Source organism: Typopeltis vanoorti, chromosome 6 (genome assembly GCF_054136105.1).
Source record: "Typopeltis vanoorti isolate ZY-2024b chromosome 6, IOZ_Tvanoo_1.0, whole genome shotgun sequence".
NCBI lineage: Eukaryota > Metazoa > Arthropoda > Arachnida > Uropygi > Thelyphonidae > Typopeltis > Typopeltis vanoorti.
The window spans coordinates 25548005-25566832 of NC_143554.1; positions in this window are offsets into that span (position 1 = coordinate 25548005).

An 18828-nucleotide genomic window follows, 5' to 3' on the forward strand; every position below is an offset into this window, starting at 1 on the left:
AGAAAAAAGTAAAACAGACGATGCTTTCAAAATCTCTCTCTCGGTCTCCACTTCTTTTCTGTCGTCGAAATGTTCAATACAGCATTTTTGAAAATGCGTAAGCTGAAAGATCTCGGTTAGCATGTAACGAGAGTGATGGTTTATGACTCTCAACCTCTTCTAGATGATCGCAAGCAAGAAAAAAGAAAGAAAAAAAAAAGCAAAGATAAGCATTTTTCGGTCTTCGTGAGCAATAAATGAAGGTAAGCGCATCAAGATAAGTGCTTGAGTTGGAATTTATTTTTCGGTTGCCGTCGCTATTTTCTAAGCTCTGCACTGCCTCCGTCGCAATTAGCCTCTGAAGTTTTATTTCATTTCTCCACTTCTCCCTTTTACGCGATGACGAGTATAGTTATTGTGTCTAATAGGCACACAAGAATATTAAAGAATGGAGAATGCACCCTTTAGATTCGAGTACCAGTTCAAACGTCCCCGTATGAGATTACCGTTTTCTTCGCATCAAAGGAGAGATGATAAGAGAAGCATCTGGCCTGCATAAAAGCACTTCATCAGTCATCGATCATAGTTAAAGAAGTTTTTTTTTTAATTTTATAAAACATCACTTGCATGCCTATGGGCGCCATCTAGTGATTACATCAACAACGACAAATCGATTTTATCAAAATGGATTCTTTTGTTCGCAAAGTGTAACTTCACTTTTGTTTAGGCGTATATTAGGTAACTTCACTGTAACTTCACTGTTATTTAGGCGTATATGCAATGTTTAATATAAATACAGATGTATAAAGAAATATATAGCATTTACATATAGCATTTAAATTTATATGCAATGTTTAATATAAATACAGATGTATAAAGAAATATATAGCATTTACAACGAACATAACTGTAATCACTAAACCAACTACATTTATATTCTAATGCCGTTATGGCGGAAATATAAATGCACTCCACTAATAACTATTGAATTTTTAAAAAAATGCATTATACCATAGAAAACTATGGTTATCGAAGTTGAAGCGTTCTGTGATAGGCACTTAACTTTGAAAATGCAATGGTGAGTGATAGATGAAATCATTCATCCGTTGGGCCTGTGCACCTCAAGGGAATATATACCACATTCTCTTGCGATGTACACTCTCAATTCAGCTTCATAACTACCGTATGGTTATGCAAAAATTTTATCTCTTAGTAATTTATTGCGAAGCTTATTAAGGTTATTATTATTATTATCCTGACAGTCATCCAACAGTATTGTATTCTTCCTTGCAGAGAAAACACTTTCGTTGTCACTTAAATACGAGTATGTACAATTATCAAGCTTAGTGTAAAAGACAGTTATGAAATTGCACACGATAACTGCTATTTGATTATTTAAAATAACTTAAATAAACGTTATACAATTATCAAAAATAGTCTGAATTAATTGCTAAACTAAGAAATTAAGTACTTTGCTAAACTTGTATAATTACAGATTGCCAGCGCTTCTCGTGCCTTAGAGAGTGTGGAGTTATTATCGACCGTGACCAATTTCAGTATGCAGGATTCTTTATGGTATTAGTTTTAAAACAACTTAGTTTAATTTAACTGTAAAATAACTTGGTCAATCCCCTATTAGTGCCTCATTGCTAGAAAACAACAGCACAAAGATGGGAATTAAAAAAAAAAAAAAATTATACCATTAGATAGTGAAGCTGCAAAAAAAAAAAAAATATCAGTCTTTACTAAAAAATAACCGATGAAAAAATGTTAAAATAGTCTGATAATAACATTGGAAAATTACAGTACCTACAATATTTTTTCGCACTACAATATTTTTATTTACATAATAATTAGAAAATTTCGACCTACGTCACATATGTTATTGAATTTATTTAATAAACAGAAAGCGGTAGAAAAAAATTTTTTTTTTATTTATTTGTTTATTTTTGTGGACATTAGAGATATTTTAGATTTCTTTACTTTTCGTAGTTTGTTTGATCACATCGGTTAGAATTTTTTTTTTTTTTTTGCCTTGATATGCTACCATCTTTTGATTATCTTTATTTCCATCTCAATATCATCGCTTATATATAACAACCGCAAGTAGGTTGTACTGTCTATTTCTGTAAATATGACCAAGATATCAGCCACGTTTATATAATATAATACTTGTTTTTGTTGTCAATTCTTTCGTTGGGAATAGATAAAAGTCCATCAAAACAAATGAGCTTAAGAGTGTTTTTAGCAACATTTCGTAAAATGCATCAACACGTATTAAGGAATGGTTTTTCCCCGTACACGTCATTCTTGAGTTTAGTTGAACGGATCTTATTCACATTCGGTATCTGAATTCCTTGCAAAATTTTGTTGAATCATTTCAATTTTTGTTTCTATCTGACCGAATGTGGAAAACAAAATATTAGAATTAATGAATTAATAGAAGACATGAGCACCGAAATACTCGTATATTCACGTTTTATTAGTTACTTTTTAAGATTCAGCAGTAAGACCATCGAATTTCAAAAAATCTGTCAATAATTTGGTAACGGAATTTTAAAAATGAATGAATGAAAAGCATATATACTAGCCTTCAGTGGCGTTTTCTATTACCTCGATGGATGTAACGACTGCGCATGCCGAGAGTAATACACATTTGTGACAGCAAGTTTGTTCTTTAAAGCAAAAGCCAGATATATTCACTGATTCAAAAATTTGTGTATTCATCTAATTTTAGTTTTAACAGGCCAATTTTAATGGCAAAATTTGACAGTGAGATTCAAATCATGGTAATAATTCCGTTCTTACTAGAAATAATAATATAAATGATAATAGAAAGGTAAAAATTTGATTTTTAGAATCCCTCAGTCATCTTTTGATTTTAACTGCCTAATGAAATATATCTGCAGTATAAGCCTATAGATTCAACTGTTGTGAAAAAGAATTATGCCGTCCTAGTCAGCCAAGTGATTGCCATATCCACTCTCAAACTAAAAATTCCTAACTAAAATTCAAAGTAATATTTCGACTGAAATTTCGGGATTATGGGCTAAAAAATAAATTAAAAAAATATCAAAAGAGCAAACAAAATTTTAAACAAATAATAAAAATCCTTAATTCACCCATGGTACAAACATAGATTTACAACCTTTCGTGGGGGGGGGGGTCACATAAAAGTGCTAGGGAACAAGACTGCTATTACGAAATACAAATATGAATATGCTTGACTCCGACCGCTCTCTCTCTCTCTCTCAGTTACTGGCTTAATGTGCTATAGCCGTATACTTATTATTTTGCTTAATTTTCCATTAAAAATGGTCACTGAAATTTGTAAATGGCGACCTGAGTCGGAAGACAATCTAGGACACGAAAACCTTTATAAGGCCTTTTAAGTATATGAAGTCTTATACGGGAGGTGAGGGTTTTTTGCCTCCCACAAAACAGACATACACCAGTATAATTCGAATAGTCACAGTACACTGGTCTACTAGCCTTACTTGGTTCATCTGTAATTGCAAAATAATCAATGCGCGGACTCAAAAGTGTAGGAAGGAATTCCCACTTTTCGAGTTTAAAATGACTGCAGTGATGGTGTGTGTGTGTATGCTAGCCTTGCCCCGATAAATATATAGAAGTAGAACGATTTTTCCTTGACAAACTCTGGCTTTCCATCCATCAAAACAGTAAAAACTCCTCAGAGGAACACAAGCAAATTAATTCCAATTAAACCAAACCATTACCCACACCGATATCTCTGTAATTGGAACAAAATATTATAAACTTTAAATTATCTTTAATTTCATTCCTATGTGTTGTGATTTAGCTGATAGATGTTTCATCGCTCCGTATGAGACTACGATCCTACTTACTGGAGGAGAGAAATGCCTTCAAAGCATTCCGTGTTTGGTTCTGGAACAGGATGTCCAAATTATCCAACCCTTCACACAGTATTAACTGCAAGATAGCTTTAAAATCTCTGAAGAAAGGTATGCATATAAAATTAAATAAATAAATATATCTACAGCATGACGGATAATCAGTGTTACATATACATCAGATTTCACTGTATTCCATCCAATCAGAGAGGAATAATTGGTATCATTTTGTCAATAGATATGGTAAAACAAAATGTAGTAGAACGAGGTCTGGCATCTTTTAAATATCAAATTTCATTAAATTCTATAAATTCCTTCATTGCGGAGTAAGGAAGGAATTTGCTTCACTAAATTTTCTCATACAGATGGCCCGATTCAAATAAAAATTAAGTAAAGATGTTTTGAACAATGCTTAAGCATTTTGAAAAAAAAAAAAAAACACACTTAAAAAATGAAGAAATCAGGAGTTCAAAAACTAATGATGTTAACAGAAATTTGGCAGTCTGAAAAACGTAATGAAAACGTCACTTGTCGAGATTAGGCCCGAACCATAATTTATCACTTCGAGTGTGAAAGGTGCACAGAACCTACCTCAGGCTAACATGACCTTTTCAAGCCGATTACATCGAAGTCAACAAGAACAAGAATAATTCTGTTAGATCCCTTTAAATATGAATAAACCGGTCTTATTAAATCAGAATTCTTATCATATTTAAACAATAAACAAATCACTAAATAAACTGATAACAACAAAAACATGTTTTCGTTTAATGTTCAAAATACAAATTATTATTTTGATGGAAGAAAGATGTATTAATTAGGCGTAATTTCAATAACAGATCCGCGCTTTTGTCTTATTTCAGCAGTTTCGAAATCGTACTGCTCTTTTGATAAGCTCTTATTTATTAAAATTACCCACCAGTTTCTCAACTTATAATTAAACATTACCGAAAGTATAGCAGCAGCCTAAAACGCCAACATCGGGTAGCTTAACGGTGATCGTTCTGGAGAAAAGTAAATGTAAACAATTTGAGTTGCCTAATAAGTTTTAATGTTTACCAATTATTAATGTGCATCGAAAGTTTATAGTTATGGTCAATAAACGTTGTACATTGCGGTAAGTCGTTAACTTTATAAGCGTTCAGGGCGACTTCGAAGTTCCAACAAAAATATCGAATTAATATTCAAGAAATATATACTCAATTAGCAAAACAAGTGTTCTCTGCCTGGTTGGCAGGAAAACGACCCAGAGGATGACCAAGATATAGGTGGATTGATACGGTACAAAGTGCCTTAGACAATAGAAATATAAGATCTGATAATGTTGGAGTCTTGACAAGTAACAGACTGATTTGGAGGGAAATTGTAGATAGGAAGTTAGTAATGATGTAAATTTTTCATGTAGTACTATCATATCCTGTACACCCCTTGAGGGTACATGTCAGGAATTTGATGATGATGAAATATATACTCAGTCGTGTGTGTGAATAAAAATGAAGCAATAGGGGTTGGGGGGGGGGGAAGCATCACCTCTAGTATAAATACCAATATTACCAACTGGAATAAGGCTTAACACGCAGATTTCGCATAAATATACTTTAAAAAAATAATAACAAAACACTTAATAGATTACATGAATACACTTTATCAAGCACACTGCAAGTACTAAACATACAACAAATACTCACCAAAAACACAAACTTTCTAAATACAATCAAAACACTTTATTAATTACATCACAACTTAAAACGTAGATATACTTCACACGCCAAATGATTCTCTCTGTGGTCACTGTGGTGAACAGCGCCGTCTCACTTTTTTATTATAAAAAATGTTTCTCTTTATAAAAATGCAAAAAATTATATGGGAGAGAAATGTGCTTCAGAAATATTCTTTTCGTATTTTTCAAATTTATATTAGATTAGATTATACATAGAAACTTAACAAACGAAAATAAATAAATGAAAATACAACTAAATAATATGTTACATTAAAATAATATTAGGCATGTACACTCTGAACACAATCTGAGCAATTCCGAAGTTTCACTGGCCTGATAGCTGTTTCAATTATCCGTGATCAACACTATCATTGTGCTTTGAGAATATTGAAAATGCGAAAATTTCTGATATTGTGAGTGGAATATCGGCATACGAAAAAATTAGCCTACGAAGCAGGAAAACTGCAATGGAAATATTACCATTACTTGAAAGCAGTGGGAAAGGAGGAGGAGGAACTGTTAGTAAGTGAACAGGAGATATATGAGGAATTGAATAGACTTGATGTAAATAAGGCTGTGGGACTTGATGCTATTTCACCACGTGTCTTGAGGGAATGTGCCAGGGAGTTAACAACAGCTTTTGTATATCTTTTCAACATGAGTCTCTCACTGGGTCAAGTTCCAAAAGAGTGCAAACAGGGTAAAATTATTCCAATTCATAAGGGAGGTGATAAGAGTAAGGCTTTGAATTATAGACCAGTCTGTGTGTCTGGAGTTGTGGTCAAGGTATTAGAGAAGTTAGTTAGGAATAAAGTTCAGAATTGGGTTGACAATAGAAAAATACTCTTTGGTGGCCAGCATGGATTTACTAAAGGAAAATCGTGCTTTAGCAACCTGCTTACTTTTTATAATAAAGTGACAAATGCGTTGGATAAGGGTATTGCATATACAGTGGTATATTTAGATTTTTCAAAGGCGTTTGATAAATTCCTACATGACAAGCTGGTAATTAAATTGGAAGGGATGGGGCTGAACAGTAGATTGGTTGTCTGATAGGTATCAGCGAGTTGTCTATGGAGGAGCGATATCCCAGAAGAGGAAAGTTACTAGTGGTGTACCTCAAGTGTCTGTTTTGGGTCCATTGCTGTTTAATTTGTATGTAAATGATATCTGGAGAGGTCTGAATGGTGATGTGCAGTTGTTTGCAGATGACGCAAATTTGGGGAGAGCTATCAGGAGTAGCGTGGATGCTGTAGCTTTGCAAGAGGACTTGAATACACTGGCTGAATGGGTTAATAAGTGGGGGATGTCAATTCGATGTTTCAAAGTGTAAGGTTTTGAAATTTGGGAAGAAGAGACGGGATGTAAAGTACACAATCGGTGCGAATATCTTGGAAGAGGTAGAGGAAATGAGAGATCTGGGAGTGATTAAAGACAAGGACCTAAAATTTCGGGGACATGTTACTAAAATAGTGGAGACAACACAGCGGATAATGGGAATGATGCGGAGGACATTGACTTGTAGAAGTAAGGATGTTATGGTTCCTTAAGGCTTTGATCAGGCCACATATGGATTACTGTGCACAGATCTGGTCACCTGGTTTTCAAAAAGATGAAATTGCATTGGAAAAAGTTCAGAGGCGATTGACTAAGGTGATTTCTGGTCTCTGGAATGTAGAGTATGAAGTCAGATTGACAAAATGCAATTTGCAGAAATTGGTGGATAGAAGGAGAAGGGGGGGGGGTATGATTGAGACATATAAGCTGTTAAGAGGTTATTACTAGATTAATGTCGGGGAGGTTTTGCACAGAATGGGTGAGGATAGCAGGAGAACAAGAGGTCATTCCTGGAAGTTGTATAAGGAAGGTGTGAGTAAGGGAGTGAGGAGCAGGTTTTTTTGCATGGAGAGTGGTGAGTGATTGGAATGCTTTGCCCGAGAGTGTGGTGTGTGCAGAGACAGTGAATATATTTAAGGCACAGTATGATAAACTGTGTGTATAACAGTGGACTTTCCACGATGAGTCTTTGACTCCATGGAGGTTTTTATAATAATAATAATAATAATAATAATAATAATAATAATAATAACTTCGACATCAGGTTTTCAGTATCCAGCAGAAGATACCAAAAACTCGCAATAGTGGCAGTGGAAAATAAATACCATCAACAATCACTTGTACTACAGAAATGTCACTTGGAACACATAACGTTGCAATTCATATTGTGTATCTCAAGAGCGCTGTAGCTGACCACGTGTTTTTCACATCTGAATTATTTGATTATTCGAAAACTGTTCATGAAAAATGAAAAAGTGTTTGAAACATGTATAATATTTTGATATTTATTTTGGCTTAATGAAGTAGATAATGCAAACATCAGGGCACCTATACTGTACGTTCCTTTGTAATATTTACCAAAAAAAAACCATTGCGTGAGCAGGGTATTTGTAAACAGATTGATCCTAGAGAGTTAAAATCATCTGTCAAAACTTTACGTTTGAAAATTTTGTTAGCCTTGTAATCTTTGTTTTCTTTGTTTATTTTAAAAACTAAGAGCAGCTTATCAGGCTTCCACCCACAAAACCCGGAGAGTAAAATCGTTCATCCTGAAGCCTATCTAATTGCTATTATTGGAAAGTCATTAAATGAAGAGATTTTTCGCTTGCTTTCATAACTTTACAAAGTTCATTATCGAATGCAGTAATCATTCAAAAAATATTTTAGAAGCCACTTTCCATTTATACTGATGAAAGCGATGAGTGGAGTCGCGAGGGAGTGCTGAAAAGTTATGATAATCACCATGAAGGATTTGAGGTAGAACCACAATTAAGGTGTTTATCAGAACTTTTCATCCTCCCCCTTCCTTCGCGTATACTGCAGGATTGAAAACGCAAGTAAATAAAGAAAACAGAAAAAATAAGTAGGTTATTCCAAAAGAAATGGTAGAGTTCAAAGTACACCTGCGAAAACATTTCCTATAACGAAATAAAATAGAAAGAAGGCTTTTAAGTAGTAAAGCAATTGTCATTATACTTTCTTTTAGCCTGTCGGAAAGTTATAAGAGTAACAGTCAGGTCACTTGACTATTCGACTTACTGCAACTAATATAGGTATATCGATCATAAAGATCGTACTGGCAACCATCCGTCTGGTCAGTGATATATATATATATTTATATATATATATATATATATATGAAGAAATATAGTTGGTTTAGTTTATTAGAATTACAAATGAAGCAGATAAAACCATGAGTTCAATATATTGTCTCCAACTGCGCACAGTTTCGGGATTTGTATGGTTTATGTGAGGTGAAACTAGAGTTTCCAAGCGCAAAAGCGCCACATCAGTATTGAAGACATTAACGAATCTTCACTTGAAAAGCCTTATAAATTTTCCATTCAACCTAGATGGAATTCAATCCCAGGTCTTTCAACAGAACAATATCACATCTTCCTCCCTAATGCTCTTATGCAGCACATGAATCTAAAAGAATGCTTAAAAGAAGAATAACGTTAAGCTGGTCCAATAGCCAGAGACAGTAGCCCTGTTATTGGAAACCTTGTGCTTTGACTAGTATCCAATTCACAGGTATTCTAATTACTTCCAAGTATCAAAGAAATAATTTAAGGACCGCTCAAAATAGAAATAATCCTAGACTGGCTGAAGGTGTGGATTGGAAAAAGATTATCACTCATTTTCCTACCTGAAATGTAAAATGTTTATCTTGCAAAGAAAACCAAATAGATAAAATTCTATATAAAAAAAAATCAGAATTGCAGTATTTACTGAAACAAAGAAGAAAAATCAGGAACCAAAGATACTAATTACTACATACATATCTATAGTGCAGTACAAGACGACTACAGAGCAAAAGCAGGAGTATCAATCAGGATTCATAAATCTCTTAAAGATAATATCAATAACAAATACTGGAACGAAAGAATATTACAACTCAGATTGAAACTTAATAGAAGATATCTCACACTTCTCAGATTATACGCCCCAGAAGAGGGGAGGGAGAGAAGAGGAAAGTTCGGACTTCTATAACCAACTCCAAAATATAACAGAAAAAATAAACAAAGATGGCATGCTATTATTGCTGGGTGATTTAAATGCTCGTGTAGGCAACATGCAAATCCAATATCATGTCAGAACGTTTGGAGAATTAGTAAAAAATATAAACAGCCGAAGATTAATCGACTTCTCTATCCACAATAATCAAAGAAAATGAGTGCAATGTTCAAACACAAAAACGTCCATAAATTCACACATGGTCAAAAAAGAGGATTGAAATCTATTATAGACTATACTATATCAAATAATAAAATAAGTAGATTCATTCTTGATGTTAGCTTTTTTTTAGGTTAGGTTTAGAGATTGAATCAGATCATTATCTATGTGTGACATCAATATGGTTCCATCCAAGAAGAATAAAGCACCAGTATCCATTAGAAAACCGAAAACTTAGGTTCAGAGTCAGCTCATTATATGACCCTGATAAAAGAAAAGTATATAATCAAAACATAAATGAAAAATTACAGCAAATACCCTTAGATAAATCTATTGATGAAGAGTGGAACCATCTCTGTAATATTTTAGGAGATATAGCCCGAGAAATCTTGGGAATGAAAAAAAAATGGACAAGAAAAAGAGATCTTCGTAAAAGATACCCAAAAATCAGGAAAATCATAGAAAAAAAAAGGAAGGCCTGTAAAAATGATTAAGCAGAAACAAAATATAAACACAAAAGAGCAATAACAAAAAAGAAACGCCTAAAAGACAGAGTTCAGGGGAATAATTTTGTTACCATTTAGAAAACTATTGATAAACCTCAAACACTAACATGAATTTATAAGACACATGAATAATAGCCTTAGAGAATCGATTAAGATCAATACCATACCTTTGGAGGACTGGCTTAAATACTAATAATTGATGACAACAACCACCACTACGAAAATTTGTTCCATATTTCATTCACAACCTGAATATCAAGTGCAGTCATATTATTGCCTAACGTCATCTGACAAAAATAAGTGCAGTACCAAAAATAAATAAATAAATATAAATATAAATAAAACATTAATAAATATTTTTGATTTTAAATATATATTGCTATAAAAATAATAGATTCGGAAGTCAGTATATAACATATTGGCATTTTAGAGTTAAGCTGCTAATATTGAGAATAATAATAAAAATGTAATTTGTGCACATTTTTCGAGTTCAAGTTAAATTATTTTCTTCATCTTTAAATTATACATTTCAAAAATAATTTTTCTTTAGCACTGTATTGATATGTGTATAAATCAGTAATCAGTACAGACCCAGAAAAAGAGTGTCGGGAATGATTTTCTCAATAAATAAATAATAATCAGAGAGAGAGAGAGAGAGAGAGAGAGAGTTAAAGTTCATTTATAGTTACTGAAATGAAACATATCTATATAGTTTATTTAAGTTAAGGGATATTACATCCCATATTGTTTCATAGTCGAATAAGAAACTCAAAGAGTTTCGTGCCGAATATAGAAACTATATAAAGTTCGGCGAGTCCAAGCGTAAGCAAACACCTGGATAGTACAACACATAACCCATTTGGTAGTGCAACACTGAGACAACTCATAGTAAGGGTGGAGCAAGCTCCGATCACTATTCTTAGTATTTACTCATAATGTGAAACCCAGCTCCTACGAGCTGTATTACTGTTCTACATTATGAGAGAAGGTCACTACCCTGACCGGTTTCAACATTTATTGAGGTCTCATCAGTGAGTAGGTAGACCTAGTTAATACCAAGTTTGTAGCGAACAGAACTTACATATCCTACTATAAGGATTGCCAAGAAGGTGTCCTAATAAATTACTAATTATATGAAGCGCCAAAAGTTTCATATAATTAGACTTGCCTCAGTGTTGTACTACCAAATGGGTTATGTGTTGTACTACCAAATGGGTTATGTGTTGTACTACCAAATGGGTTATGTGTTGCACTATCCAGGTATTTGCTTACGCTTGGACTCGCCGAACTTTATATAGTTTCTATAATCGGCATGAAACTCTTTGAGTTTCTTATTCGACTATGAAACAATATGGGATGTAACATCCCTTAACTTAAATAAGTTCACGTCGCCGAATTGAAACCTTTGGCTCTTCATATAATTAGTAATATCTATATAGTTTATTTAAAATACAAATTAAAAAAAAAAACTGACGTAATAAATTAACTATATTTATTACACTTCTCACGGATTTTTTTCCTTGTTATTTGTTAGATAAATTTTATAACTGCATTAAAATGTTTATTATAACAAAAATATATAAACTATATATTTATTTGTTTCTTATACGTAAAGTTTATAGACGAAGTGGTTGGAAAGACGGATTCTAATCCCATTTAAGATGCGAAGAACCTTTATAAGGGCTTTTCAACTGAAGGTGAGTTAGCCGGTCTCATACAGTGTTGATGGTTTTTCCTCCAGCAAACAGGAAAATCAGCCTTGTGTACACACATACTTATATGCATAAAATACTTGCCCTTAGAGGGATGGAGCAGAGAAACCGGCTGTATTAAACTGCCTAATCAGGATAAGCATTCCGCTTCGAAGGATGGAGGGGTGATTGGATGGATGGATATAACTAAAGTTGCTCACCTTTTTTTTTCAGTTAATTTATATTATAAAGTAAAATTATAAAGCCTTGATAATGTCTGGATCATTTGACAAAATAAGATCATTCTTCTTGAAATAATTTGTACTTCTCCTTGCTCAAACACATTGCATCCACATCTCCCTCGGCCTCCCAAAAATGTAAGGTCCTTTTACTAGTCATGTACTGCTGTTGATCTGTTCAACTGCTAACCATATTGAATTATTTTTATGCATTTGAGTTGGTGGACCAAATACCTTCCTGAGTAATACTAATGCTTTTCAGAAGAGGGTTATTTTCATGGTCAGAACACTATGGTTTCCATTATTCTTGCTGGTCTCCACTATTCCTCTACCTTCGTCAAGACTGTAAAACAAGTGTGCCTGATGATGAACATTCCTTGATAATCCACCTTCAAAATTACAAAAATGATTTCTCATTCTCCTGTTTCATTCTATCCTCTTGAATTATTCCTCATGATGTTTCTATTTATTCAGTAAGGTCTACAATTTTCAGCTGTTCAAGAAACACATCAACGGTTTTCTTTATTCTTCTTAATTACTTGTTTCCGCACTGTACTGATGTTGCACAAGTTTTGTCACCTCTCATGTGGGGAATTAACATTAAATAATAATTAAGTCCATTAAATTATATTTTTAAATGTTAATATGTTTAAATTTCAGACCAGGTAAAGCAAATTAAAACTATAAGAGTTTTATAAAGTGTAAAAAATAAATAAATACATAAATACTCATTAGATATGTTTGTGGGATAGTATTCCTCTTAATCTTCTTAATATCTTAACCAATATCTTCTTAATCAGTATCAAAACGAATCTTTAATCCGATTTGTTTTGCGTTACTTTAAAATATAAATTATATTATATTTCATATTGCATTCAGAAAATTAGATGTATTCAGATGGTAATCAACTAAACGAATTGTCTCAGCTTTGCTTCCACTTTGCACGCTGGACTGCTTTCCTCATCTACTGTTTTCAAATCTGTCATGTAATAAAAACGATAGATCAGAATTTGGTTGTATTAGATATTAAACCCTTTCTTTCTCTGGAAGCATTGTTCTCTTCCTCTTTCAAATTGCGTAGGTTTATTCCGAATTATTATTTTACGTATTTCCTTGCCATGCCAATCCATGTTGTCTGGCGTGCCACCGTTATATGCTGCTAAATTTGCGAATGTAATCAGGTCTCTGTATTCATTATGAATTCCACTCATATCTTCTCAACAAAATAACGTCACTTTCTCATTAAGTAGAGTTGCTAAACATTAGGTAGATTACTAAGTAATTTATTTCCTTCCCGCATAGTGACACGCATTCCAACTGCTGTACACACCCCTTCGCACTTTCAAAGAAAAGAAGGAAAATTAGATGGCACAAAAGCACTTTGGTTAACAACAACAACAACGTGAACATCAACCTTTATTACTTATAAAAAAATCTTCAATTTTCCGTAAATTCGGAATAATGTTCCCCGAATTAATTATTGCTATAATCGTCTACTCCCTTTGTAGAATAAAAAGGCTTAGCAATTTTTGTTTTAAATTATGAATAAAAAAAATACCAATTTTTTTCCAGCAGCTCATTTTGGAAACTGCTGATTGCTGAAGTAGATAAGTTCCAGAAAACAAACTTGGGTTTTTAACCTAGTATCTCAATAAAATCGACCTTAGATCACGCTGAGAAAACACACACACTATATATATATATATATATATATACAGGGTGTTCGGGATAAATTTGACAGTTTCGTAAGGAAAAAGAAAATCTTCTTTGTATCTATTAAATTTAATGAATTGACAAAAAAACATTACAGGCAGAGTTAATTACAATACTATCAACAAGATTTACTCAAAATAACCACCATTAGCATCGATCACAGCTTCAATTCTGCTTCGGAACCTCGAACAAGCTGATGCTACAGTCTCCCTGGGAAGGGCCGCAAAAACTGTTTTAATTTTATCCATTAACTGGGCTTTTGTATTACTGGAAGTGCGATTGGTGTCTTTTTCAACTGCGCCCCATACAAAATAATCCATGGGGTTAAGGTCTGGGGAGTTTGGAGGCCAAACATTTGGACTGGTGAAGTCGTAGAAATTTTCAGACAACCATTTTTGACTTTTCCCAGAGGTGTGGCAAGGGGCCGAATCCTGCTGCCATACATACGGCCTACCATTGGCTACCCTTGTTATCCAGGGCTTGACTACAGTTAGCAACTCCACGAACAAACCCCGAATTCCAATGCCAGGGTTCTTCAACACCTGTTCCTGCAGATTTGCGAGGAATTCTGCTGTACGAACGCAATCAGATCGTCTGCTAGGGATCTTTCTTCTTGCTACATCCTCGTAGTCACCATTGCAAGTCTCTAGTTCATGCCTGATTGTTTTTACTGTATTCAGGGAGCATTGAGCAGCAGTCGTAATATCCTTATTTTGATGGCGGGCACGAATCATCATGATACAAGTTATTCTCTTCCATGATTCAGGTGGGTTCCAGCTATCCATCCTTTCTGACATCTTGTATATGAATGAAGAAGGGTCCAAACTTTTAAATGAAGAGAAGTGTGTGTTAATACATGTAACTTACGGAAAAATATAATTAATTATAAATATGTCAAATTTATCCCGAACACCCTGTATATATATATATATATATATATATATATATATATATATATATATATATATATATATATATATATATATATATATATATATATTATAATTTAATTATATTAATTATATAATTTATATATAATTATAATTATATAAATTATAATTTAATTATATTAAATTATATTATATTGCTCTTTAGATCGTATTACCGATTCATTCATTAATTTCATTTGGTGTGGTGATTCAATGGTCGGGAGCCCCTTTTATGGTGAGGTACGGCACCACATCAATCCCCCCTATTTTTATCCGGGCTCAGGACCGGCATAGCTGACAATTCAGACCTATGGATGGACGGATTTTTTTAAGTATTCCTGACTGTATCCGTGTGTGTTCACGGGGCCGGTTTACCTGCTTGCGGGATGAAAAACCCCAGACAAACTGGGTGAAAAACCCTGCTATCCACGCCTTGGCTATGGCTGAGGAATATCCTTAAGCTTCTCACGTCGTCGACGGGAATCGAACCTAGGACACTCTTTCCCTGGGCATATGGTTGTGAAGAGCATAGCCACTATACTAACTGCGCGGAAGTGTTACCGACGAATAATTAATCAATATGACCGTTGTAATAGAAATTAATAGTATTTCCACACTAGAGAAAATATAAAGTAAAAGTTAGTTCATTCAAGTAAAAATGGTTTAGTGGCAGTGAACATTAATGCTTACTTAACTATAACTTTCAACGTACCGAAGACAAGTCGGTAGTTTCTCTCTCTCTCTCTCTCTCTCTCTCTCTCTCTCTCTCTCTCTCTCTCTCTCTCTCTCTCTCTCTTCAACCTCTTAAATGAAATTAGTTTACCATCGCAAAACTAGAGAACAATGAACAAGCAAGAAGAAATTACAAGGTAAAAAAAAAAAAAAAATATATATATATATATATATATATATATCTTCCGGAATACATCCCCAAAACCAGAAGCTACAACCCCAAAGCAGCAAGCCCATACAAGAAAGCAGAACCACCCAACAAATCACAGCGTCCACAACAAACGGAAGAACATATGCAGAAGTTGCAAGACTAATCCAACAAGACTCCAAACCCAAAACAAACCACCCACAGCAAACCAGCAAGACCAATCTCCTCAATATAACAAGCTGCATAGGAGAGATGCTTGCAGAATTTCGACGAACTGACCCAACACAAGAGGCCAAGAACATCATTCTAAAACACACACAGATTTTATTCTCTGCAATCCTTAATGGATAAAAGCAAAATAAATCTATAAAATAATGGATAAAAGCAAAATTCCAGCTGATGATCTACAGATCATCAGCTGGAATGCTAACGGACTACCCAACAAAGCATTAGAACTACAAGAATTCTTGGCAGAAACCCAAGCAGACATCATCTTAGTAAATTAAACACACCTGCGTCCATCTGACAAGACAATAATCAACAACTACACCATGTACCGCACAGACAGAATCTATGCAAAAGGAGGAGGAACTGCCATTTTCATTAAAAGAAGCATAAAACACAATGAAATCGCACACCTCAAACAGAACACATGGAAACAACAGGAATTGAAATACACGTGGAGAACACAAGCAGTGTCATGGTATTTGCGGCCTACAACTCCCCAAATAAAAAACTCCTAAAATCAGATCTGGACGAAATACTAAATGCAAGTAAAGCAGTAATCATAGCTGGAGATTTTAATGCCAAACATTCAGCCTGGAATAGCAGAAACTCAAATATCAACGGACGAATACTCAACTCTTATACTTCTTCACGAAACATAACAATAATGGGACCCAGAGAACCCACACACTACTGAGCAACCGGACGTCCTGATGTACTCGATATAGCTATATTAAAAAACATAGCGCACAGCTATCAAATACATGCAGTCAACAAATTAAGTTCTGATCACAACCCCATCATATTGCAACTAGGCACCACACAAGATTTAACGGAAAATACCTCCACCTTTATAAACTGGAAACAACTTCCCTCAGCCTTCCAGGAAATTCTTGGCCCAGTACCACATATAACATCCACTGAAGACATAGAAAAAAGCAGTAACACATACAACCAAATGCACACCACCACCAAATAAACTCCCAGAGGACATAAAACGTCTTATCCGAGAGAAAAACAGGTTAAAAATAAAATATCACAGAACACTGGATCCCGCAGATAAGCAGGCAGTTAACAGAGCTACAAACCTGGTTCGGTACGCCCTAAAGGATCAGCGTAACGAACTCTGGAATAACAAAATATACCAATTACACACAGAGGATCAATCATTGTGGAAAACGATGAGAGCACTTCGCTCAAAATGTAACACGCTTCCCCCCATCCAAGGAGAATATAGATTCGTCTACAGTGATGAGGAAAAGGCAGAAGAATTTGCAGACAGTTTAGAAAGACAATGCAGCCTCAATTATACCAATGCAGGTTGAACCTTCATAAGAAACATCCACACACAAGTGCATAAAATAACCCAAAACGCCTCACTCTAATCCAACAACACGTGTCACCAACAGAAATATATGATATCATAAGAAAACTAAAAAACAAAAAGGCTCCGGGTCCAGATGGTATAAGGAACAAGGGGCTCAAGCTACTCCCGCGTAAAGGGGTTATGCATCTGGTAGCCATTACTAATGCCATCCTTCGGCTAAATTACTTCCCAGAGCGATGGAAGCTTGCGGATGTCTTCCTAATACCAAAACCTGGGAACAATGCACAATTCCCACAGAACTGTCGGTCTATCAGCCTTCTATCATGTGTAGGCAAGATAGCCGAACGCGCTATACTAACACGAATTCAAGAGGCAACACATAACAACCAAGTCATACAAGAAGAGCAATTCGGATTCAGAAAACAGCATTCTACAACTCTTCAAATTTACTGAATCATTGAATACATCACCCAAGGGTATGAATGACACCAACATTCTGGCACAGTCTTCCTGGACATAACACAAGCATTTGATAGAATTTGGCATCATGGTCTGATTTTTAAACTACACCAAGTAGGAATCCCAATACCACTAGTTCTGCTTATCAAATCATATCTCAGCAACAGAAAATTTTAAATAAAACTGAATGGAATCAGATCCACAGAAAGGAGAGTCACGGCAGGAGCCCCACAATTCTCTCTGCTATCTCCCCTACACTTCTCCATATACATGGCGGATCTCCCCAAGTTGTTCCCATCCATCAGCGCCCTCTATGCCGATGACACAATTATCCTAGCCAGATCCCCCCGTCAACATCCGGCCACAAACAAACTACAGAGAGCACTCAACGAATTAGAGAATTGGTACACCAAATGGCGATCGCCATCAATCCAGGAAAAAGCTCCGCAGTACTTTTCACCAGACGTAAAGCAGAACCGAACACAAGCATACCGATGTTTAGAAAAATCATCCCTTGGCACAACTCTACCAAATATCTAGGAATTCATCTTGATAAACGCCTACATTTCAAGACACACATAAATAGTATCTCCACTAAAGCAAGTCAAACAATAACACAGCTATATCCACTTTTGAACAGGAAGAGCTTCTTAAATATAAATAACAAAATCTTCCTCTACAAAACAGCGATAAGACTACAACGAACTTACGCATCACCAACCTGGGGAACACACAGCTTAAAGCAACACCAACAGATTACAGACCATCCAGAACAAATGCCTAAGAATAACATTTAATGCCCCTTGGTTCACGAGAAACCTCCAGTTACACCAAGAAGACAACCTTCCAGATATCAAGATCTACATGATATGCATTGCAAAAAAATTCTTCGCAGTCACGGATAATCACCCAAATCAGCTAATTCAACAGGCAGCAGACTACAAACCCTCAGATCATTTCAAACACAAAAAACCGAAATCCTCCATTACAAGAGAAAGCTAATACAGCCTACAATGCTCACAATGAGCGGTTAGTTTACCCACAGTAATCCT